The sequence below is a fragment of the Anastrepha obliqua genome, chromosome 1 (assembly GCF_027943255.1).
Source record: "Anastrepha obliqua isolate idAnaObli1 chromosome 1, idAnaObli1_1.0, whole genome shotgun sequence".
NCBI lineage: Eukaryota > Metazoa > Arthropoda > Insecta > Diptera > Tephritidae > Anastrepha > Anastrepha obliqua.
The window spans coordinates 20,096,338-20,122,242 of record NC_072892.1 but is presented as its reverse complement, the minus strand read 5'-3'; the positions used below and the strand labels follow the sequence as shown (position 1 = coordinate 20,122,242).

Below are 25,905 nucleotides of genomic sequence, written 5' to 3'. Positions count from 1 at the left end.
CAATGTTTGATTTTTCCAAGATTATGTATTTTAGCTATGTTTATATATTCTAATAATAAATTATCAACTGAGTTTAGGAACTCTTTTTTTTTCTTTGTTCACTCCCCCCGGGAGCAAAGGGGCCTCGACAAAACTTGGCTTGCGTTGGTTTCGTTAATCTATGTTATTTGATTTTTGGCAGGGTAGCTGATTAGCCTGCCGCTACCAGTCCTAAGTGGTGGAAATGCCCACCTGTCGTTGCTTAGGAGCAACGCCTTCTTTACTGCTGGGAGCGCCATCTGTGTTTCACATTTTTTTGCAGAAGGATCGCGCAGATAGTTGAGGGCTTCGCTAAATTTGATGTGTCTGCGCTATTATCACGACCGCTCGCTTCCTCTTGCTGGCGCCACTGATGCAGTGTGTAACTGTGTCTTTTTATTTTTGTTTTTTGCGTTTGTTTTAGCAGCCACAATGCAAGTAATGCGCTGACTTTGGATAGAATGGATAAGGTATTGGCTTTGCGTGGGACTCGAACCCACAACCTCTGGGATGGCAGGCTAGTGCTCTTACGCTAGACTACCGAGGCCGCTAGACTAGGGATGTCAGTCCCCGAATCCCGGGACTAATTTATATGATCCCTAAAATAATAATCCCGAAATAGTTTAAGTGTCGAATCGCAAGAAGTAAACATTTTTTATTATAAAGTTTTTTTTAACAATAAAGACTTTTCTATTCCCCAGAAACGTATTTCAATTTATAAAAAAATAAAATACTGCGCAAATTGATTTGAATTGGGAACTGCATCACTAATATTTGAAAATAAATCAACTCTTTCAGTCGCATTGAGCGGAGCTTCTGTTGTTTAAAAATTCTTACAAATCAAACTAAAACAAAGCATTGAATAGGGTAGAAGCTGTGAGATTCGCCATATCTGCACATATATATATATTTTTACAAACAGCTCAGCAGTGTTAAGGAATAGTTCTATGGCTAACATCTACAGCAGTATCAAATTTTGCCCTTCTTTTATTACTTTTGGATTTCCTCAATTTCTTAATTTATTTTTAAAATCAGTTTAGTTAAGGTGGCCGCCGTAGCCGAATGGGCTGGTACGTGACTACCGTTCGGAGTTCAGAGAGAACATAGGTTCGAATCTCGGTGAAAGAGCAAAATGAAGAAAAAGTTTTTTTCCAATAGCGGTTGCCCCTTGGCAGTCAATGGCAAAAAGCCCCTCATAAAATCCCGAAAAATTTCCGGGATCCCAAATTTCCGCTTATGTTGCATCCTTAACAGACATAAGGCCATATAAATTTAGTCTGCTGAGTTAGATACTTTCTAAATTTGTTATTGTCTAATCAGCTGGACCGATTTTATTTTCTCTACTGTACAAAAATTTCTTACTAAGCTATACTTTTTGTATTATTCACCCCACCTGTAAGGTTGTGAAGCAGATTGCTGACAAAATGTTGTGGAAAACTGATTTAAATGTTACAACAACTACAATTGGGCAATTTTGGTGATTACTTTCAAGAAGAATAGGGAAGAAAACTCTCAAAATAGTTAAAAAAAAGAAAAACTAAAAGAGATTCTGATTGACATTAGAAAGATCTGAAGTACACAAAGTCCAAAAAAAGACAATAACAATGGAAGTAAAAAACCCAAAATAAAACCCAACAAACTCGAAATTCAATGGCGCACAAAGCGGAATGATAAACAATTGCGAACAAGCAGTCGGTCGTTGGCTGACTATCCTTGCTGACAAAGCTTGTGTGGCACTACCTAATACGCACGTCAGCAGCCCCCCAGCTCCCAGCGAATGTGACCGATGATAGCTACGGTTTTTCGTTATAGGCTACAACTCAAAGTAGCTACTGTGGATCGAAAGAGAGAGGGAAGGAGAAAACGCTTGTGGTACTGCCGCTACTATTGGTGATTTGCTGCTGTTGACCGATGCCAAGCGAAAATGATGACAACCGAAAGGGAAAAACCGAAAATAAAAGAAAATGAAGAAGCAAACGGCATTATATGGAAAATTAAACAAATTTCTGATATGGGATACGGCTTGGCTGTCGCAACTCTCGTCAATGATGACATGAATGAATGATTTTATGTATGTCTGGCTGCTTGTTTTTTGCAAATGTTTACACATGTAAATGCGCTTCTATGTAGCTGCTCGAGCACTTTTTGTACCTGTGCTGGTTTATCTGTGTGTGTTTGGGTCTGTGATTTTCAGTTCGTTTTCGTGCATTTTATATTTCCAATCAGCCGGTTGTTTGACGTGATTTATTTGTTGGATGTATTCCTTTTATTCAATTTGACATACTTTTAAACTGAAAGTTAATTAACTGCAAATGGAACGTTGACACAAAAATGCTGGATGCAACGGACTCAAAGTCTATAGCAAAATCTTTAATTAGCCTAACAGTAGACATGTATGTATGTGTGCATATAAAATTTAAATTTGAATGTTAACTTTTGATTTTTTAGCGCATTTTTCATTGTTGTTTTTTACATGGAAGTCTATTGGAATTTGTTCACTGTTTTTACTGAATTTTGTTACCAAAACAATTTTGCTTCTTTTTATTAGCTCCCCCATAAAAAACCATTTAATATAATTTTGAGTATCCTCATGGACAACCGACACATCAGCACATTTCACCGGTAGAAATTACACTAAACGTTGCACAAATTTTGTGTTTAACAAAAAATCTGCAAATTGCAGTTAAGAGTGGACTAACGCGCTGATTGCGCTATTTTCACTGTTGACACAAACCAGATACAAATACCAATAGTACCAGCTAATATTGAAAATGCCCACTTTCACCCACTTTCCGCACACCACGGAAAGCCGCTGAGTATTTGCTTCACTGGCGAAATGTATATCTCATTGCGGCCGCCGTGTCGTATACGTAACACCAGAAGACGATCATGTTATTATTGTACACGAGACAGTTATTTACTACCGTTATTTTTGCTATTGTAATTTTTTGGTTGTATATTCAGAAACCAAAATCGTCGCTGGTTTTCTGCGCGTAGCGATACTGCAGCGTGAGCTGTTCGTCGTTCACTGATAGTAACAATCGGCTGCAGCACCTTTTGGTGCCGTTATTGGTATACGGTTTTCAAAACTGTTAGCTATACAAGACATAGCACGTGCGTTAGGGTCCTTAACAGTGATAAGCTAAAAAAAACTCTGTCAAAGAGAGCAGCGTAGCGTAAACTGCTCTCCCCGTATGCGCTTTGGTGTGGCTTTTAACAATTGGGGCGTTTTCTCCCGTCTCTGTTAAGTTAACAGTGGAATGTTATGTTATGTACAGAGGCATAATATCAAGCAAAGCCATTCAGTAGATTGTGATACTGAAGGCGAAAAAGAAATAACAATAAATAATATTAAAACAACTAACTTTATTAACTTTATGCTATAGAAAATAACTTTTATTTTAGTTTACTTTGTGAACTTGCAGTGAAATTTCTCTGAAAGTAAAAGAAATCTGGGCATATAAGTGTCAGTAAGTCGTAAAAAATAATGGAAGCTATATAAAGGCTTTGGTTGTGGTCATTTCGGGCAAATTGTCAATGTGTCGCGTAGCGGATTAATAGAGAATTAAGTTTTTTCAAAGTGCAGCTTTTAGTCTAAATCCGAATTGCATATTAGATTGAAAAATCCACTCAATCATAATACGGGGTTTTGCACAAATTTTCTTCAATTATGCCACCTTAATGGTGACGCAAGCTACCTCCGTAGCGCCAGCCTCGCTATTTAGTAGCCGCACCTAAGTATATGTATTTCTCTAAATTCTACACAGGAAAGTAAGTTCACCAGTAAATTTTAAACAAAATATCGTTATTTTTAATTTCTCAAGAAGGCAGTCCAACGAAACTGGGAACATTAAAAAAAAATCCAAAAGTTTGAAAATTACTGTTAAGAAGTATTATCAAAGCGCATTATGCAAATTTGAAATGTGGTATGATATACTTTGGTGTGACCCAATTCATTTTGTACTTTGTTTAATTACCAACTTCGCTCCCTCTCCCTCTTTATTTTTCTCTGATTCTCTCTCTCTCTGAAGCTGTACGCCAGCAGTTTTCGTTAACAGCACGAAAGGCTTGCCCAATGCAGGCAAAAAGCATTAAACGGCTTCTACAACAGATAAAACCGATAGAAAGTGCACACAAGCAGCCGCAGTAGCAAACCATAAGCACTGCCGACAGAACCTCCATCATGACGCGTGCCTCAATCGGCTTCCGCTAAATCCACTACCTTGCAACGGGTCGTGACATCTGTTGTAAGTATGAAATTATGAACCGGCGCATATGAAATTCAATTGCCGTGTATGAGTTTATAAATATATGCGATTGTGCGCCAGATGCACGCTGCCTTTGTTGTTTTTTAATGCATGTAAATAGCCAGCGAACTCCCTACCCACTTAGGTGGCAGGCAAAAGTAAGGGTGACACGTGTGCAGAGTTGCTTTGTCACCAAAAGAGCCAAAAAATGCATTCACGTCTCGATTTGAATAGCAAACGTGAACACTTGCACCCTTAGTCGTGCGAACGCACATGCGAGTAACGGAATGCTAACGTGGCAGTATGCATCCTGTCTGACGGTGGCATTAGCGCCGTTACTGTCACGGTAGGTAGAAATGCAAATTCATGAATTCAAAATTGAATCCGCATCCGCCCTTGCTTCCGCCTATATATGTACTCTTACCTTTCGTAGCCAGTACTTAGGCGCTTAAGCCAGCCGATAACTGTCGGTGGCTGCTGTTGGCATCGGCGCTGTTGTTTGCTGCCATTGTCATGCAGCACTTGTTGTGGCTAATGCGGCGTGGTCTGCTCTTGGCATGAATGACTTCTACCGTTGGACCATCAGTGCAGCACAACCTAAAAGCCAAACAGTCACTAACCAGCCGACCGGACATACTTTCAACATCCTCTCTTTAAAAGCTGCCACTTCTGCTACTGTCGACTTTGTGCGCGCTGCCCGCTTTCATGTGCCGCACGCCATATTGTTGCTGTGCAATGTTTACAGAATTCACATCCGCCCATGTGTGCCCCGCTGTGTGGCAAGGAGGGCGAGGTCAACCGGCGCTGCATCAAATAAATTTGAATTAATTGAGCTTATCTTTGTGAAATTTTGAATATGGCTGCGGTTGCAGCTGCAGCAGTGTGGCCGTTGCGGAGGCCCGATAGAGCCAGAATGTGTTGGCTTCTGTGCAGTGTTTGGCTATTATGCCAACCTAATGTTTCATGTGTTGTCGTGATTTTTGACATGAGTGGCTGTGTTTGTATTTATCTGCTCTCCCTCAGAGCTAATCGCATGCAAGGATGCAAGGTGTCACATAATTGTACTTATATTAATTAGGCTGACATATTTACATAGCTACGACACATAAGTTTTGCTATTATTTAAATAGGAAAGTTTTGGCAATGGGTAGGGCCATATTTGCAATGTTCCAGAGCGCTCAGCTTGCTGAGAAATACTAAGCTTAACTTAATGGGTCAAATCGAACGAAATCAGTTCTTCTAGTTTACTGGCGAGTAAGTGGATTTAATGATGATTTCATGTATGGGTCAATCTAATTCTGATCATACAGGCCGACCCTGTCGAAAATTTGTTTTGCAATAATACTTACAGGAATTGGTTTATGAACTTTTCGGTAAAATACTTAAAGAATGGAAGATTTTCAAAAAAATTTAACGTTTCCTAAATTACAATGGTTTGCGTTTTTCATACATCATTCGACACCAATATTTATTAGTATCCACGTTATTCAAGTTCCTGTTACATGAAATAATTCAAAAAATGTCTTACAATGCCCAAAAATTCATATCTTTGTAAACACGAATTTCAGTATATTGACACTTACATAAAATAATGTTTATACATAAATGTGCCAAAATATGACAACGGCGAAAGACTTAAAAAAAATCTAATTTTAAAATTGTTAAATCTTCTTCTTAGTTGGCGCAATAACCGCCTACGCGATTTTGGCCGAGTTTAACAAAGCACGCCAGTCGTTTCTTTCTCGTGCTAACCGGCGCTAATTGGACACACCAAGTGAAGCCAAGTCCTTCTCCCCCTGATTTTTCCAACGCAGAGGAGGCCTTCCTCTTCCTCTACTACCACCTGCTGGTACCGAATACAGAGCCGGAGTGTTTGTATCCACTCGGACAACATGACCCAGCCTACGTAGCCGCTGGATATTTATTCGCTATGCTATGTCTATGTTGTAGTAAAGCTCATACAGCTCATCGTTCCATCGCCTGCGATATACGCCGTTGCCAACGTGCAAAGGTCCAAAAATCTTACGCAGAATCTTTCTCCCAAACACTCCAAGCGTCGCTTCATCGAATGTTGTAATCGTCCAAGCTGCGCCATAAGTTAGGACGGGCATGAGGAGAGCCTTGTAGAGTGTTAGATTTGTTCGTCGAGAGAGGATTTTACTACTCATTTGCCTACTTAGTCCAAAGTAACACTTGTTGGCAAGAGAGATTCTATGATGGATATCAAGGCTGGCATTGTAATCGGTGTTAATGCTGGTTCCTAAATAAACGAAATCTTTTATTTACAACCTCGAAATTATAACTGTCAAAAGTGACGTGGGTGCCGATACGCGAGTGCGCCGACTGTTAGTTTGATGTCAGGAGGTACTTCGTTTTGTCCTCGTTCACCATCAGACCCATTCGCTTTGCCTCTGTATCCAGTTTGGAGAAGGCAGAACTAGCAGCGCGGTTGTTTAGGCCGATGATGTCGATATATGAAAAATTGTGCCTGAGCGACTAAGTTCTGCGGCTCATACGATGCTCTCCAACATCAGGTTAAAGAAGTCACACGACATCCCTAACCCTAACACCCTGTCTGAAACGTCGGTCACCAGATCTTCGTCTTTCTCCTTACAGGAAAACGCCCCGGTCTTTCTGGTAGAATTAAGTGGTGGGTCCCAAACCCAGAGCACAACCAGCTATCCTGGAATGTTTCACCTTCTCTCGTTAGCTCACTCCCGAACGGGTGTTCGGAAGCTACCCGGAGAATACTTCGGCTAATCCCGGGAGTTGTGAGCTGCGTGAACCATATGCAGAAGAATCGTCCAGGCCACTCCTAAGTGAATGGCGATCAGTAACTTTCCCCACTTGCGTGGACTTCTACATATAGAACCAACCTCCAGAATTGTTAAAAATTAATATGCAAATTGTCAACAACATTTTTTCTGAACCATAGCTGAGATGAAGAAAAAAACCATCCAATCCATGGAGCTTTGAAGTTTTTCGATGCTGAAATAAAACGGTGATTGGGAATAAATGAAAAATTCGGTTATGCACGCGAGAAAACGAAACTGATTTTTCTGAAGACGTTAAATTCAAGCAAAGAAAAAAATACGTTTCTTCCCAAAATAGTCTAAAAATAATTCGTATGTTGCAATTCTTATTTGGTTTTTTTGACTCTATTTATTCAATACAGTCTGGCATACATAACAGTCGGTATTACATTTAGTTAAAATTTTGAAAAGATGACTTGTATAAGAAGTCACAATGGAGTTCATTACTTAAATTTTCTATTTTAAATCTTCGCGGCAGAAGGTCTATGGCAGTAAGCCTACAAGTTCTAAGCCTGCGTGTGACGTCAGTTTCGTATGCAAGGTTTGACGCCCGAAGATTTGGATGGTTAGCACGCCAGTTGTTATATCGCATGCTGTTGTTACCAATTTCTTCATGTACCCATAGCACTCCAAAATCACGATGAATTATACCGTTGCAGACAAACCATGACGCTTTGGCATATAGGCGCAGTATTTTTGACTGGAACATCCGTATGATGCCAAGATTTGATTTTGCAGCTGAGCCGCAGATTTGCACTCCGTATGTTCACATTGCTTCCAGTATTGCTTGAGCAGCTTATTGTTGAAAACTCTGATTTATGGCGAAGTAGGCAAGTATTTGGGGATTACGAACGGTGACTGATTTGCGGTTGTGTTAATCGCTTATGCTGCTGATGAAATACATCCGAATTTTACTATATCAGCAAGCGTAGGAAAGAAGTGAGAATCAAAATGCCTAAATCTTAGACCAACGAGAGCAGCGAAGCTAAGGAGAAGGTGCTCAGGTGCTTCTTATCCTCCACACAGCTGACGCAAAAGGACTCGAAGTGATTCCAAGTATCACGGCATGCATACCTTGCATCGAGTAACCTGTGAAGACACGCACGAAGTTGGAGAGCTGATATTTTATCATCCTCAAAAGATCCCCCTAACGCTTCCGATCCATAAGTGAGCAGAAGGATTTGGCGACCTTACAAGTTTGCGTGCTTGCCTAGCGCTCACTGAATTGCCGCCATCGTAGGAGTAGAGCGGCAATGTCAATGCTATCATTTCGCGAGGAAACTATCTCACAGGTCCCTTGACTGACCAGCTCGTCCGCTTCCCGCAATATCACTATGACCAGGTACCCAGATGCGACTTATATCAAAGACTTAAACCAGGCATTCCCTGACCAGTTTCGAATCAAACGTAATTGAGCCCACTCAGCCGCTTGGTTAACGGAGTAAATATTTACTTCTTTAACAGTTATTACGCAAGTGAGTAGCCAATCAGCTGCTTCTTTGACTGCGGCTTCCTCTGCTACCCTGCAGTGATCCGGTAACCTGAATTTGAGTTTGACAAATCTTTCGTCCAACTTTTGGTTTTGCTGAAGTTGATTAAAAGTTATAGAAGCATGCATATTTCTAGCCATTACTACAGTGTCATCTGCATAAATATGTAGCTGTATGTGTGCTTGCTGTTTAAGGAAGCCCGGCAGTGAAAAATATATAAAGTACTGGTCCCAGAACACTTCCCTGCGGCACGCTTGCACTGATTTCATAGAGATTGGTAAATTCTTCATTTATTTTAACACGGAAATATCTGCTTCATAGGTATGATTTTAGTAGCATGAAAAAATTATGAGGAAGACTCATTTTTAGTTGGTATAGCAGGCCCTCGTGCCATACCTTGTCAAATGCTGATGCTATGCCTAGGACGACGGCAACAAAGTATTCCCTATTTTCAAATGCTTCGCTGGCGAAAATATATACAGAGTTTACCCGCTCGATGATGGAATGATGTTTCCTAAATCCAAGCTGACGCCTAGCGATAAGAATTCTTTGCAGTGCAATTATTGCGTTGAGCCGATTTAGTAAAAGTTTTTCGAACGATTTCGATTAAACAAGAAGCAGACTTATTGGCCAAAATGCCATATCGATGGGTTTTCCCGGCTTAGGTATTAGGATTATACTCGATACTTTCCATTGCATTGGAAAATACATAAAAAAATATACGTGACAAACTTAAAGCCGCAAGTAGGTAGTTCTTTCAGTACTTTTTCACATTATGAAACCGTATGCCGGTCCTTTGTGAGGCTTTAAAGCATTGCTCATGTGCCTTTTATTTCCTCCCAAGTAAATTTGAGAAACGGAAAGGATTGAGGGAAGCGGATACACGTATTTTTTTATCGCCTTCTGAGCTTTTGTTAGGAAGGGGTTGAAAAACATCTGAAAGATATTGAGCGAATGCGAAGGCTTTTGTCGGTTTTTGCCTATTGCAAATTAAATTTTCGACGAGGTTGGTCTATCTGATTCCAGATGGATTGGCTCATATACATATGCACACATACTAATGTATAGGAAACGTGACGTAGCACTAAGCGATATGCTGACTCGCCCAGTTTAAGATTTTTCAACATACATATGCTCATAAAAATATACATCAAATTGCGAAGCTGTCTAAGGCAACTGAAAAAGCGAAGCTGAAAGTTTTGCGCTAACAACTCATCTCGTCTGATTTTATTCGTCGTGATAAACGCATTCAAGTGCAGAGTCGTAATTTGCGTGTTAAAAGTGAATTATTTAACCAAGCTAATGTCAAAAATGTTGCATTTAATCCTTATTTAGAGCTACTTATATTACTTAAACATAGACTAAAAACTTAATACACATACACACATACATAAATACATACATATGTAAAAACATTTTTCATACTTAAGAAACAAACAAACGCTTTGTTTCGAATATAAAATAAAAACCAGTGAACCAGACTGTGAAAATCAAACACGCATTCGATACTAATCCAAATCAAATACTCTTAGAGTTAATATTCTTTGGCAATCAGACTTCCTCTCTTCGCTCCATAACCTGGTGGTGCAAATTTGATTTGCCCAAATTACCATGTGGTTGCCGCCAGCTGTCCAGCACAATTCTCCTAATATTCGCCCAAAGTCAACTCAGCACAAAACAGTAGGTCCTGCAATAACAGCAACAACGTAGCGATTCATAATATGCCGACACTTTGCATAATTTGGAACAGCGCCGACAGAGAATCAAAAGACAAATTTAAAGTTTTGAAATTGATTTGCCTGCAATACACACGCACTCACACACACATTGCCATAATTGCCACAAAGGAATTATGGTGAATACTTACACTCACTCACATCTCCTCTTGCGACATATCCGTACAATCCAATTTTGGTACAATTTGAAACTTTTCCATGTATGTGGAAATTACGCTAATTCACTAAGTTTCTTGTTCGAGAGACACTCAGACACTACTGTACGTGTCATATGTATATGTATGTATGTGCTGTTTTTAATTGAGTGGGTAGTTCAGAAGATAGGTTCCCTTTCTCAACCTTTCTTCCAACAAACAGGAGAATTAAGCCCCAATAACTATCAACGTGAAATTGACAGTAAAAAAATTCAGCTGTCGCAAATTAATTATTTATTTTTATTAAAAACAGTCAATTTAAATAGCCGGAAACTTTCTTCATTAGGTGAAAGAAAAATTCAGCAGAAAGTTTGTGCAATTCTGATTTCATCAGTATGCATTTTATATGCTTTTTGTGGAATTACCGAGTCCTTGAATGATTCTTCACTTCAGAACCAATCACATGTTTTTCAGAAGGAGAGTTTTGATGAGGCGAAATTAAGTGAAAGTTTGCGAAAACAGGTGAGAGGAAGTGCGTCAGCGTTTCTCAATCGAACGCTCTCAATTTCAAATAGGTCTCCCGTAATATTGATTGAGTACGTTGATAGTTCTGTTGAACAATTCTTACCGCTTTAACTGGATTGTTTTCCTCAGGCTCAATAATTATTGACATTAGAAATTAGAACTCTTATAAATGATTCTTCCACCTAACGAGAATTTGTAGGAAGTTGGGTTGTACAATACGCGTTTATAACTCAAATTACAAATTGACAAGTTCGCAGTTCAGATAAGGCTTTTGCAGACAGAACAAACACAAATATTAAAAAAGAATTTTTTTCACTAACCAGTTTTTCACTGACTGTTTGTGTAATAGTGTAATATTACATATAGAAGCTGAAATGGGTGTATGAATGTATGTATGTACGAGGTATGTTCAAAAAGTAAGGATACCATTATGGTGGGTTAAAACAAATCAAACTACGACTATATCCAAAACTGTGTAAACTACAAAGGCTGACCTGCCTAAGCATAACAGGGACCATGAGAACTACCCCAACTGCTAGCATGGAAACACTTATAAATTTACCAGCACTACATTTAGCAATACAAGAGAAAGCTACTATGCAAGCTCTCTCTTATCATATGAAAGAAAAACTTAAACCAGGAGATCTTACTGGGAACCTCAATATCATGGGAATTCAACATGCAGTATGCATAACATAGGCGAATGACCACACGGAAGCCGTACTCAATTTTATAGAGATACAAGGTTATCGTCCCGTTTAGCAAAGAGTGGAACTCTAACACAACATGGCTAAATGATGACTCAGAAAAATGGTACACAAATGGTTCCAAAGCGCTCCAAGGAGTAGGAGCAGGAATCGAGGGGCCTAGAACATACAAACCCTTAACACTAAGTACAGATACCACGATTTTCCATGCGGAGCTCTTCGCCATAATGAAAACAGTAGAAGTCATATCCAAAAGAGGGTTCGAGAAAGTAAAAATTAAAATACTTTCGGACAGCCATTCGGTTCTGAAAGCTTTGAATAGCTTCACATTCAAGTCAAAAGTCCTAATAGAGTGTGACAATGCGCTCAACAAACTGGCGTCTCACAATCAGGTCTCACTTATTTGGGTACTAAAACATGAGGAACACGAAGGAAACGAGAAGGCAGACTTTTATGGGAAAAAATGGGCAGAAGGGCTATTTATTTGAAGAACCCCATTTTTCGGCTCTAACAAAAATAATATAAAACAGGAAACCAAAAAATTGATCCAAACTAAAATCAGGGAACACTGGAATGGCACAAGCGGCCTAAATCACTCCAAAAAGTTTTTGAACTTCAATGCCAAGAAAGCAAAATCTGCTCTAACCATAGATGAAAAGGGCACCAGATTACTCTGTGTAGCACTCAGAGGTCACTTTGCCTGTAATAAACACTTAAACACAATAGGCTTATCTAGTACAAGATCATGCAGGTTCTGCTGTGATGAAGAGGATTCTATGGAACTCTTATTCAACAACTGTGAGGCATCAGGCCACAGGAAACACAGAATCCTGGGCTCGTTCTTACTAGAAAAGGAAGACCTACAATTGCTCCCTCCTAAGGAAATAGTTCGATTCCTCGGTGTACTAAATAATTATAACTAAGTAATTAGAGGCGCACAATAGATCAATCTGGTTACAGTGCACTTTTCCAATTTGTTCGACGATTGGAAAAATCGCTGTCATAAGTGAATTGTAAGTTGGAGGCTTACGTTGAAGGGTACAAAATGTATACTGCTGAGTAAGTAAACATTTTGCAAGAAGGCATTAATTTGCCTTAGTTATGAAATAAGTTCTTTAGGCCCACTTTAACGGCAATATTTTTAAACCAATCAGTTGTGTTCAAATACCACTAACATTTAAATAGATAATAATTAAATCTACAATCCAACCACCTGAGTGCGGTCCGATGCCATAACCTTCTATTATATGAAATGCTCGACTAAAAAGCTATTTCTCAGCAATTAGTTGCCAAGTCAGCTCAATAAATGAATATTAGCTGGCAATAGACTTAAACCTAATATTGAGAAAAACAAACCAATGGCAATAACAACGAGCGCAGTATATATAGGGTACTTTTTCGGCCGCAACGATTGATATCGATAACTGATTGGTATTTCAGTTGAATAAGGCTCGGGAAGTCATCGTGAAGCGTTTCACGCCAGAACAGCGCTTCTAACTGGTGGAAGTTTACAAAAGTTGGAAGTTGACAAAAAACAAAAAATAATAATTCTGTTCACGAAGTATTGAAGAAGGCGCCGAAATCTCGATTTGTCGTCGTTCTCAACTTGTTGGCCTTTGTCCTTCCACTACGTGAAAACTGTTACGCAAGAATCTTGGCTTACGTGAATATAAAATAGAGCTCGTGCAAGAATTGAGGCTAAATGGCCATCATTTGCGACGCATTTTTGCTGATTAGGCTCATTTAGATTTATTATTCATGTTTATTGGAAAAAGTTGTCAAAAATTGGACATACGGCGGATAGCATATTCAAAAAATAAATGCCGTGAAATTACAGGGTCCGGCATTCGAAGTGTAAACAGCTTCAGACTTCTCACGAAAATAATGCACGGGCACCAGCTGTCTGTTAGTTGGCTAAATTACAGTCCTGAATATTGTTTACAAGCGCACGCAAGCATTTTGTCGAGAGTAAACGCGAATAAAGAAAATTAGTAATGGATTTCAAACGTGAAATGATACTGGTAGCATCGCGAAACGTGAAGAATGAAAAATATGTGACCGTAGCATCCGCCGCATACTGAAGAGTGATCTCAAAGTCAAGCTTTAGAAGATCCAAAAGGCGCATAATCTCACACCAAAGTAGCAACAAGTCAGACTTGAGAGAGCGAAGGAGTTGCTTCGCATGGCCGAAAGCGATCCATTTTCGAACATTGTGTTTTCTGACGAGAAAATTTTTCAAATTGAGCAATTCGTAAATGCCCAAAACGATAGGGTTTATTTGACCGACCGTTAATACGAGAATTTGAGTTATCGATTGACCAAAAGCCAAAGGAAAAAGCATGGTCGAGCAAGAAGAATTTCTACAAAATTTGGATTTAAACAAAGAACGCCTAAATTTACAAAATGAATACAAAATACTTGTTTTTATTCCTATTACAAAACCTTACTGTCCATCTATCTTACTTATACTGTTTTATTTAAGTCTATGATTACAAGAACAAGTCTGTAAGATTAGATACATACACACATTTACTTATATTTATACTAAAGTGTGATCAAGCCCTGAAGTACTAAAATCTAAATGTAGATCAATCTTAAAATTAAGGCAAATATAAAATATCTGAGCAAAGATAAAATACTAATGATGTGGCGTAGAGAAAAAATGCATGGAAGACTACTTAAGTTTAGTTCAGCAATGCTTTTTTAGAAACGCAATTTTAAAGAATTCTGAATGGCGAAGAATTCAGAGGGAGCATTGAAAGCGATCTTTTCTAAAAGAGAAGGGCAGTCGATGGAACTATTTATGATGTTACTGAGAAATGAGCGCGCTAAAATGGATTATCTATCCTCAAGCGTGCGAGGGCGAATTAGTTGGCAACGCGAATAGTAAGAAAGTAGTGCTAGTGAGAAATTTTGTGAGCGAAGAGCACATTTTTGAAAAAAATTGTGAACTCTACCAATGCGGTTAGATTGAAATTTTGTGTATGGCCTCCAAATAAATGCCGCGTACTCCAGCCTTGACCTAACCAATGCACAATACAGAGATTTAAGTGTGTAAAGGTTCGTAAATGCTTGACAGTTTCGCGGATAAAAGCTAAGATCGGATAGGAGTGTGAAGGAGTTTAATCGGCAGGGCTTATATATGTCAGATTGGTATCAAATACAATATGAAAGTCCTTCAATTGGTTCACAGATTGTAAGACAGAGTTAGCAATACTAATATAAGAAGTATGCAAAGTGGGAATATTTACTCATATTAAGCATAATCTTCGGATTGGCTGAGTCGCGTAAGTCTGTGATGGTTGCACATATTTTAAGCCCATCAGCGTAAAGCAAGAAATTAGTAAATTTGAGGCAAATATCACTGATGAGAAGATCAAAAATAGGGGACCGCGGGGACTGTGGAAAAATCTGTGGAAGGCAGAGCTGGTGCTATTTACTAGAAAATATAAACCTCCACCCTTCAGTCTTCCCAATTTAAACAACCGCGTACCCCCGCTTTCATCGGAAGTTAGATATCTTGGAGTGATACTTGACTCCAAACTCCATTGGAAGCTACACATAGAAAATCGGGTAAAAGAGGCCAGTATAGCCTTCTACTCCTGCAAATCTATGTTCGGTAAAAAATGGGGACTCAACCCACAGGTCGTGCTGTGGATGTACAACGGAGTGGTTTTGCCTATTTTAACGTATAGATGCCTGGTTTGGTGGGAAGCTCCTCGGAAGGGCTATAATAGTACTAAAGGGTGCAAAGGACTGCATGCATTGTCATCAGCGGAGCATGTAAAACTTGCCCCAGTGCTGCCCTGAATGTCGTTTTGCACTTACTTCCCATCGACTTTTACGTTATTTCCATCGCAGTTCAAAGTGCAATCAGGTTCAAGGAGGTTGGCCTCTGGAGGCAATTTCTCAAGGGACCTGGTAGCTTTTTCGGGCAGTTAACACCGTATTTCTTCGAACTTCGAACAGATCTCTCTGTCCGCAAACTAGGCCGTGCTAGGGCAATCTTTCCAAATAGGCGATTGGATCGAGAGAAAATCTGCACCGAAGTTTGCACCTCTGTCTTCACTGACGTTTCAATAATGGAATCGGGAGTCGGAGTAGGGGTTTTCTCTAAATCAGCCAAGGTTTCGCGTCGACATGCGGGCTTTTGAATTCGGTGTTATACAGGGTTTGATTGAAAAGTAATGAGCCTTCCCTTTATCTATCATCTTTAAGCTGCCGAATACTGCTAGTGTTTTTCAAGCAGAAGTCTTTGCGATTCTGCAGCCATTCAAAGTGCTTAGGAAACGTGGGAACGAGGCAGATATTAAAATTTTGTCCGTTATTCCAGCCGGTATCAAAGCTCTGACGACGCCATGGTGCAGAACCAAACTAGTAAACTCCTGTAAGGTGGAGATCAAATCTCTTGGGTGTGCAGTTAACATTTCTCTGATCTACGTTCCAGGACATAGGAACATAGAGGAAAATGAAATTGGTAATGAGCTTGCCAGGAAGAAGACTGAATTGCTCTCAGAGACCTTCTATCCGGTCATCGGCATCCCCCTGACAGTTGTTAAAGGGGAACTGGATAAATTATTGAGGTCACTGGGTGAGGTCACTAGGGCTGTGCACCAACCTAAATCCCATAAATTTTCTCCATTATATCTGCCTGTTGGAGGTCTCATAATGACATCAAAACGGCGCTTTAGTGCTACTTGAGGAATGCCAGACTGGCACATCAACCATTTCACCTACCTAGGGGATCGCGGATACTACCTTGGGGGACACCTGAGGTCGCGATGAATGCTATTGAGACAAGTAATAAGTACGATTTAATCCAAGACAAGAATGTTGAGCGAATATAAAAAAGAGGTCAATTTCAGCAGAAGCAAACGATGTTATACAATTTTAGAAAGTAAAATTCAAAATTATCAAAAACTGCGTTATAGATCAATTAGGTTCATTAGGAAAATCATAATGGTGCGCTTGCGTGCGTTGGGTAGTTTTATTGGGTTAAGCGTAAAAAAAAATGATTTTTAATATTAGAATGGGCAATGTAGCGGAATATATGAATGAAAATGTTGTGCTTGTTAAAAAAACACTTAATTTTAACATAAGAAAAAATCTTTAAACTGCCATTTTGTGAAACTGAAGTGGTTAAAAGAAATATTTTGTATAAAGGACGTAATGTTTTAGTGAGTAACCGAGTACAGAAATAGTTGTTGTCACAAAGAAATGATTTCAATAGTGTTTTAATAAAATAATTTACTAAAAACTTTTCTACAAACTGGGTAAGTAACCGTAATGAATAAGTAAATAGTTAACACAAAAAATGTCTGCTCCTTTGTGAATTTCAGAAAAAGTTGTGATCAGCTAGGTATAAGATTTCTTGTTGGGCTGCTACAAACTTTTTAAATATAAATATACATATTTTTGCAGGTTATATTTTATGCGAAAATTTGCAAAACCCTGCACAAATCGCTAAAGTGCTGAAGTGAAAATAATAAATAAAATATGCGAGCATTCACTTACGCTGGGGAATAGCACTTAACAATTGCATGAAGTTGGCGGGAAACAACGGTAAAAGCACAAGAGAATACAAAACCAGAGCAGGCAAGTGCAGTCTGGCGGCCACAAATAAAATTAAAAAAACAAAATTAACAAAATAAAAATAAAATAATTTTAGAATCAAAAGGTGTTCAGTATAAAAAGCCCACACTGCGCCACAGCAAAAAAAAATATTTTAGTTCTGAAGCAGATCAAGAGCAAAAAGCACTTCTGACAGCAATTAAACATTTTTTTTAAGCATCTAGGCCTGGGTGGTCATCAAGTGAATATGCGTATGTGTGCGTGCTTAATAGAATTTCAGAGGCGCTTTGGGCAGAAGTCTAAGTCGCGCTGCACATCCACTGGAAAAGCGTCCAAAAGCGCACTCGACTTAACAAACAAAGTAAGTTACTACAGCAACAAAGTCTATGCAAACTTTCATTTAAGCAAAAACACGTAAAGGTGTATACCTGCGCACATTTTAATAAAATTTAATTTGAATGAAGAGTTAAAGCTTCTGACATCGGATGAACGGATGAAGATGCAGTGCTAACATATAAAAAGGGGATGTGCTTTTTATCCAATCTGAGTTTAGTAATATAGTTAAGTCGAACCAAACTGGTGAGCAATACAATTATCATGTAGCAACTGTGTAGGCCAATCCATCTTTTCAATCCCATTTTGCGTGTTTCTACTCTACACACCGTCGACTTCAGTGCTTGGGATAGTTGCCTTCTTGCAAAATCCAACGTTAGCTAGTTGTTCCAAATACATATCGGCTGATGGCATGACTGCTTTTTGATAAATTTTATGTATCAAAAGTGCATTCAATTGGCGCTAAACAAAAGTGGAGGCCAAATCCTTTTTCCGACAAGTAGCCCTTAACATGAAACTTAACAGTTCGTCGCAGTTATCGGGTTATGGTGTTCTGCTGACCAGGACTGACCTATGCAACAATTCGCCCAAAGATTTACCCGTGAAAAAAAAAAAATAAATAAATAAACAATTGGCACGTACACTTCTGCTAGATGCTTGGCCGAGCTCCTCCTCCTATTTGTGGTGTGCGTCTTGATGTTGTTCCACAAATGGAGGGACCTAGAGTTTTTAAAGCCGACTCTGAATGGCAGATATTTTTTAAGAGATGCTTTTCCATGGCAGAAATAGACTCGGAGGTTTGCCATTGCCTACCGAGGGGCGACCGCTGTTATTGCGTTTGTCTAATTCCGTTCTGAATTTACCTTAGCACATGCAAGCCCTTTGGCATCGCCTGACCGGACAGCTATACCTTGTCAGGTTTCGAGGTACTCTCGTCTGACACACGGAACGGACTGTGCGAGGGACCAAGAGCTGCTGGTTTGTTCGGGGGTTGGGGTTGGTCTATGTGGCGAAGTTGTGTTGCGTCGATAAGGTGTTCTGCACCTAAAACTCCTTGAATCGTGTCTTTGGATGAATTAGCACCATTTTTTCATAAAACTTTTTCGGCTTCGCCCAATGATAAGCTCGGCTTTGCCACAAACAAGTCAATAATCTTCTGATCCTACTTTTGAGAGGTAGAATTTGTGGATCTCGTCCGACGAAGTCGTCAAGTATTCATGAATATCATCGACTTCTTCAAAATATTTGCTGCTGTACATAGGAATACGGCTTCAAATCGATTTTTAAGCCCGGAACTCAACTAAAAAATTGACAACGCGTATTGCGAAAAGGAGACGCCGGTTTTGCAGCATTTAAATTTGCGTTTAACGGAACTCTAAGTGTGAATTTTGCCGGTCAAGCTTTCGTCAGACAGACTGTAAGTAGCTGAATGTAGTTGTGAAAGTTGGTTGATATTTGAAATTAGCCTCACTAACATAAACTAAATAAACACGGCTGAAAAGTGGGAACACCAAAGGATAATGGAATGGACGAAGTTGATACATTTTTCAGTTAAATAGCTTGACCAATTGATAGATTTATGCGCAGTGTAGGTTCGAGTAGCGCCAGGTTCTGGTTGGTTGGTTGGTTTAAGTGGTGATTCTTTCAGAATCCAACTAGCGCTTCCGCACCATTTTGTTGTCATATCCTCGTTACCAACTTGTTTACCAGTTATTTACAGCATGACTATATCCAGTCTGTGCGGTTCAGGAACCTTATTAGGTTGTTGACATCTAAGCCGGACAGCTGTTCCAGACTTTCGAACAGCGGTTTACCCAGGGTTAACATTGTATCCTTCCATAGGGCAGGACATTCGCAGAGGAAATGGAAGATTGTTTCCCTTTTCTCCGGTTGTTTACAACTGTGACAGTATATGTTGTGAGGGATGCGCATTTTGGTTGCTTGTTCTCCGATAGACCAAAAGTTAGTTATGACTGCCGTTAGTCTCCAGACGTCCCGTCGTTTTATGTTTATATCAATGTCGACGATTGCTTGAGGTTGTAGGTGGGCCATAACGTTCTGCTAATTTTGCATTTCGTCTGGTCTCTCCATCTACAATTCGCGATTCGTTGATATTTTGTGGAGGTTGCGTTCTTGATTGCACCCAGTGGTGTGAATTCCGATTCTGCAAGAACGTTGTTCATGGCAGATCCCCCTCTTGCCAGTTCATCCGCTTTTTCATTGCCTTCGATGCTCCGATGTCCCGGGACCCAGATTAAGGTAACTTTATGGTTTTCGTTTAAGGCTATTCCTGCTTTGTTCCACCACCTTAGAGGTTATTGTACCTGAACTCAGTGCCTGGATTGCAGCTTACACGCCAGGCTCTATTTGATAATTAAATTTCCAGCGCCAATTTTATTATCTGATCTCAGTTTGCCTAGGTCATTAATCAAATTATGAATTGCAGGAAAAATATAAATAAATAACTTGCACTGGAAATTTATAATTTTGCTTCCTTTCTGCAAAAAAAAAAATAATAATAATAAAGTTAAATAGTTTTAAGCATTTCTTTTAATTACTTGCCGTGTTTATAAATAAGCTCTTATAGGTTCCAAGCTCACATTGCGCCAGAATTTATTTGCAAAACGAAATTACACTCAATTTTATTATCTTTGAGTCGCAAGAATGTGCAGCAACTCGAACATGGAGTGCAGCAATTTCCACTAGTTTCTTAATTTTACAGCGGCCATTAAAGTTTGATTAAAGATTAAACAAAAAGTATAGTAATACAGTAACCTTGAACTTTTGTAAATATATCACTCCTTTATAAAATAGTTATTGGCTGTAAGTGCAATAACCCACACCAACGCATTCCCTCTTGACTTCTTAACAGCAGATACGGGCTTTTTTGTTATCAGCTTTAATGATGCTCCAGAAGCCGTTTGCGTGTTACCTTCGCCCAGCTTTTCTATGCCCATTTCAAGTGTTTTATATGAGTGCTGCTCTATTTAATACGCTGCCACTCATCTGCTACTTCTATCGCGAGTCGATACTTCAAAACTAAAACAAGTACAGGAATCTGAATACATACAATACGAAATTTGCATTTTGAATAAGCTAATGAATCAGCTTATTTGGTTGGGCATGGCATGCCCACAGTTAAGGGGACAGATACCTGTAAAATTTCGAAAAAAAAAAAAAAATTTTTCACAAAATGTTAATATAGTCCTTTGAGAATATGTAAAAAAAAAATTTTAGAACGTAAATTTAAGTATACGTATCTTATATTATAGATCGCCAACCGTGACGACTTTAGACGCGTTTTTCTCAAAACTATATTTTTCGTATAGGCGTACACGATAACTCGAAAAGTTATTGAACGATGTCCCTGAAATTTTGCACACATCTTTTTTATGATATTACTTTTTATGTGAATTTACAATTCGAAAATTTTTCGAAAAAATAATTTTCGAAGCAAAAATAGTAGGAAAATTCGCCTCAAAACTAATTTTTTTTTTTGGAGCTTTTTATTCCACAAGTTTTTCCTTTTTTCCAGATTTGTTTAATTCATATAGAAATTATGACATTAATAAACAAAAAAATTTTTGGCTTTTTGTATTTAGGTCACTGACGCCGATGCTACTGTGCCCGCCGATTGAGAAGCCCCGTTGTGACCTTCCTGGAAGAATTGCGTGTAGATGATCCGCAATTTTAAATGATTAATATAAAAAAAAATTTATATTATTTTATTGTATGAATAAACTTCTTTATTTTAAATAATTTTAGTGAAAATCAGGGAAAATATGGCCGTTTACAGGTATCTATCCCGTTAAGCATGAGTTCGACTCTCATTAGAGACCTGAACAAACTTTTTCTAATAGTGGCCAACCCTCCGATTAAACACCAACCCATTAAACGGTAGGTCTTTCCACTTGTAGGACAGCATGAAGACGTACACGGGAAATCTTAGTATTTCCAACATTCAAAAATATATGCGTCAGTTCGTTATTATTATTAGTTTAAAATTAACCCTAAAGCACACAAGTGAGCTTCTGAGGCTCAAATCTATATCATGACTGCAGTTTCTTCATGGCTTTTAAAAAAAAGTCTTTCATCTTTTTGGTATTCTTCAATATAAGTTCCTTAATTAATTTAGTGTTATTAGTTTTCAAAATATAAATATATTTAATCTCAAAAGAAATTTTTAATATAAATGTTACACATTTACACGTATGTGCCTAATGAGCTCCTTCATATTTTTGGGTTATTGTTATGCTATTTCAATTGCAAAAATTTATGTCAATGCAAATTTGGTTCGAATAAAAAAGAATACGTTGATTGTGTCAGTAACTTGTGTAATAATAATTATAAAAAAAAAATTCATAACGGTTGATATAACTACCGTCTGTTTTGATAATCTCTAACGGAATATTGATCATTGTATAGACATTGTTTATGTACGTTCGAAAATTTTTGTATTTATTTTCAATAATTGCTGAGTGGTACAACGTTCGTCATTTCGTTTGGATTATCTTGGTAAGTACAAAATTCATAATTCCGAGATTCTCATATCGAAAATAATTCAAAAAAACATATTTTTTTATAGAAAATGGCGAAAACTAAACTTAGTGATACACAAATTGCACAGGCTTTAGAAAACTCTGTTGAAGAAGAAGAAGAGTTCGTTCGTTTAATTGTCGATGAACAACTCATGCCATGTCGAAGCCGCTGTTGCTTTATTCAGTATCTTCCTTCTAAGCCTGACAAATACGGCATAAAAATTTGGTGGCTGTGTGACAGCAAAAACGCATATCCTCTTCGAGGAATTCCTTATACAGGAAAAGAAGGAAATACGAGAAGTGTTGGCCTTGCTAAAAATGTCGTTGAACGACTTTGTGAACCCTATTACGGGACAAACCGAAATATAACAATGGATAACTATTTCACAAGTAAAGAATTAGCAGAAAACCTTCTTGGTAAAGGACTCACTATCGTTGGAACTTTGAGAAAAAATAAGGCTTGCATCCCGCCTGAATTTTTGCCCAACAGAAAAAGAGCAGTTTCATCTACAATATTTGGCTTTCAGAAAGATATAACTATTGCTTCACATGTTCCAAAAGTCGGCAAGGCAGTTATTTTTTTGTCAACAATGCATCACACATGCAATATTTTAAAAAACGGTGAAAAAAATATTTCAGAAATAAATATGTTTTATAATGAAACCAAGGGTGGTGTTGATACATTCGACCAACTTGTACATGAATACATGACAAAACGCAAAACGAACCGTTGGCCTCTTGCATTTTTTATGAATATGTTGGATGCAGCAGGAATTGCAGCATACATTATATGGACAAAACAAAATTCTTTATGGAACAGCGGAAAGTCTAACCGTCGACACCTTTTTCTCAGAGAACTTTGTGAGCAGTTAGTGGAACCTATGATATTGAAAAGGCAGAAAAAACCACACATGAGAATGGAGACACAAAGCGCAATTTCAGATATTTTGCAAATTCGCAACGATGTATTGCCTGTAAGTAGCAATGACAACAATAATAAAAGAAAACGTTGCTATATTTGCCCTTCAAAAAAAGCAAGAATGCAAAAGCAATGTTGTAAAATTTGTAACAAAAACGTCTGTAATGAACATTCTCAAACAACCAAAATTTGCCAAAATTGCGAAAACAATAAATGAATTAAATATGTAATGAATAAAAATTTGTCAATTTATGTTTTTTTTTTTTTCATGAAATAAAGATTTGAGTTATAAAAATACCATTTCATCAATATATTTACTTTTTCTTATATATGAGCCTCAGAGGCTCATTTGTGTGAATTTGTCATTTTTCAAATTGTGTGCTTTAGGGTTAACCATCTTCAGGATGCGTTGTTTATGTGACTTCAGCAATTTTCTTATTACTTATTATTTTTATTTTATTCGCCTAGAATACGTGTATGAAAATCTCTACAAGATTATGAAATAGTTTACTGAAAACTTAAGCCGATTGCATTATATAATCTAGCTTTTTACACAGCAGACAATGGCATCTAAAAATTGCCCTCTCTACTAAAAGTACAAGGGAAGAGTGGTCGGAGGGCTACACTTGGGGGCAGGGCCTGGTGAACTTGTTCACGGACGGATCGAAGTTGGAAGGAAAGGTTGGCGGAGGAGTCTTCTGCGAGAAGCGGCGGGTGAGCTGGCCAGACAAGGGACATGTGAGGTGATTCCCCGCGAAGGGAGAGAATTGGGATCCCCCTGACTACCTGCGGTCTGCTCCTGGAAAGATGGGCGCCGCACCAACTCAGCGAGCGCTGGGCAAGTACACAAAGGTGTAAGGTCGCGAAATCCTTCTGGCCACATGTGGACCGGAGGCGCTCGGGTGAGCTTCTGAGGCTGACAAAATATCAGCTCTCTAATCTCGTGGGTTCTCTCACAGGACACAATGCGCGAGGAATGCATCCTGTGAGACTTGGAATCACCTCGAGTCCTTTTTGCGCTGGATGTATGGAGGATGAGGTGGAACCATCTCAGCACTTTCTCCTCAGCTGCCCTGCTCTGGGGGGCTAAGATCTAGGCCTCTTGGCTCCTACTTCGTTGCCAAGCCTGCTGATATAGCTGGCGCTGACATTAAAAATCTGATGAATTTCATCAGCAGCATAAAGCGGTCGACGCAAACATAGTCATCGTTCGTAATCCGCACGCTCCCAACTATCCCAGCACCACCTCTCCCCGCCCTCTCCCTTGATCCCATCGGTCTTTCTCTCCCGCCTCACCCCTTCATAATGGTAGCACAAAGGACGAATCTTTCTTCGTCCAAGTGCGCCCATTCCCTCGGCAACCATACCAACCTATCCTAACCTAACTAAAAGTACGCCAATCCTATTTTTTACTAAATAATAATTAGCCAAGCCATGCGCCAGCATTCAATATAATGCCTTTGCAACTTATAGGGCTTTTGAAAGAAACAGTCGACTTGGCATGCTTCAATGAGCTGTAAGTGAAATGAGCGCATCTCGGTTGCTTTTGCTTAATCCGTTGCCTGCTATAATTCGCCTATTCTGGAGTGTCAACCTCAATAAAAAAATATGTTTTGATTCGTTAATTAAATACTGGAGAGCTTGGCTTACATCTCAATACTTCTCACTGGTCGCAAGCCTGGTTGCACTTGGTATAAATTCACGGACGGAAATCGACTTCAAAAAATATTCACATTTTTTCACAGAAGTTACGGAGATGGAAAATATCAAAAGATGCCTCACCAAAAGGCAATTAAAATAGGTTAAAATAGGTTTAAAGATTCAAAAACTACATTTAAAACAAAATATTTTCAAATGACTTCAGAAGGCTTCAAAGGCTTCAGAGGTTATTACTATTTAAAGACCTCATTCTTCTTGATGGGCGCGATAACCGCTTAAGCAATTTCGGGCAAGTTTAACAAAGCGCGCCAGTCGTTTCTTTCTAGTGCTAACCACCGCCAGTTAAACACATTTGATCCTTCTCCTTCTTTGAGGAGATCTTCCTCTTCCTCTGCTATCACCAGCTGGTACCGCAACGAATACTTTAAGAGTCAGTGCGCTTGTACCCATTCGCTCGACATGACCCAGCCAACGAAGCCGCTGGATCTTTATTCGCTGCGCTATGTCTATGTCGGCGTAAGGCTCATACAGCGCATTGGCGATGATGAGACACTTAGAGAGGACTTCACTACTCAATTGTCTACTTAGCTCAAAGTAACATTTGTTGGCAAGAGGGATTCTGCATCGGATTTCAAGGCTAACATTGTTTTCGGTGTTAATGCTGGTTTCTAAATAAATGAAGGCGATGATGCCGATGATATGAATCATCACGAATAGTACACTCTTACAAAAAATTGTGCCTGATCCATTAAGTTCTGCACGATTTCTACAGCATCCGGTTAAGGAGACAGCGAATCACCCTATCTAAAAGCCCATTTGGTATTAAAAGGAATCCAAATTCAAACATCGCGGTATATAGCCAACTCGAATGCCACAGTGATAAGGTCCACTCAGTTGGTTGATGGTGGGCTCCAGCCTTTCACACAATACATTCGCTAGAACCTTATAGGCGATATTTAGAAGACTAATCACGCGATAATTGGCACAGATTGCAGGATCAACCTTCTTATGGATTGGGCAGAGCACACTTAAATTCCAAGCGGGGATATGCCTTCATCCGACCAAATTTTGTATAGGTGCTAGTAAGGTGAGCTCTTTTTGTAGGCATTATTTTTATGTAGGATTCTTTTATAATGTATTTGCTAACAATTATTAAGAGATCATCGTGAAAAAGACGATGCATGATGAAATCCAAAACTTTAAAGTTTAACGCTT

At 38.9% G+C, this 25,905-nt stretch overlaps 1 protein-coding gene across 1 annotated transcript in view; it reads right to left on the bottom strand.

The window, feature by feature from the left end:
- The window catches only part of LOC129241873 (mucin-5AC), a 204,705-nt gene that overhangs the window by 65,336 nt on the left and 113,464 nt on the right, over positions 1–25,905 (bottom strand). The gene's annotated exons all lie outside the window — the stretch shown is intronic.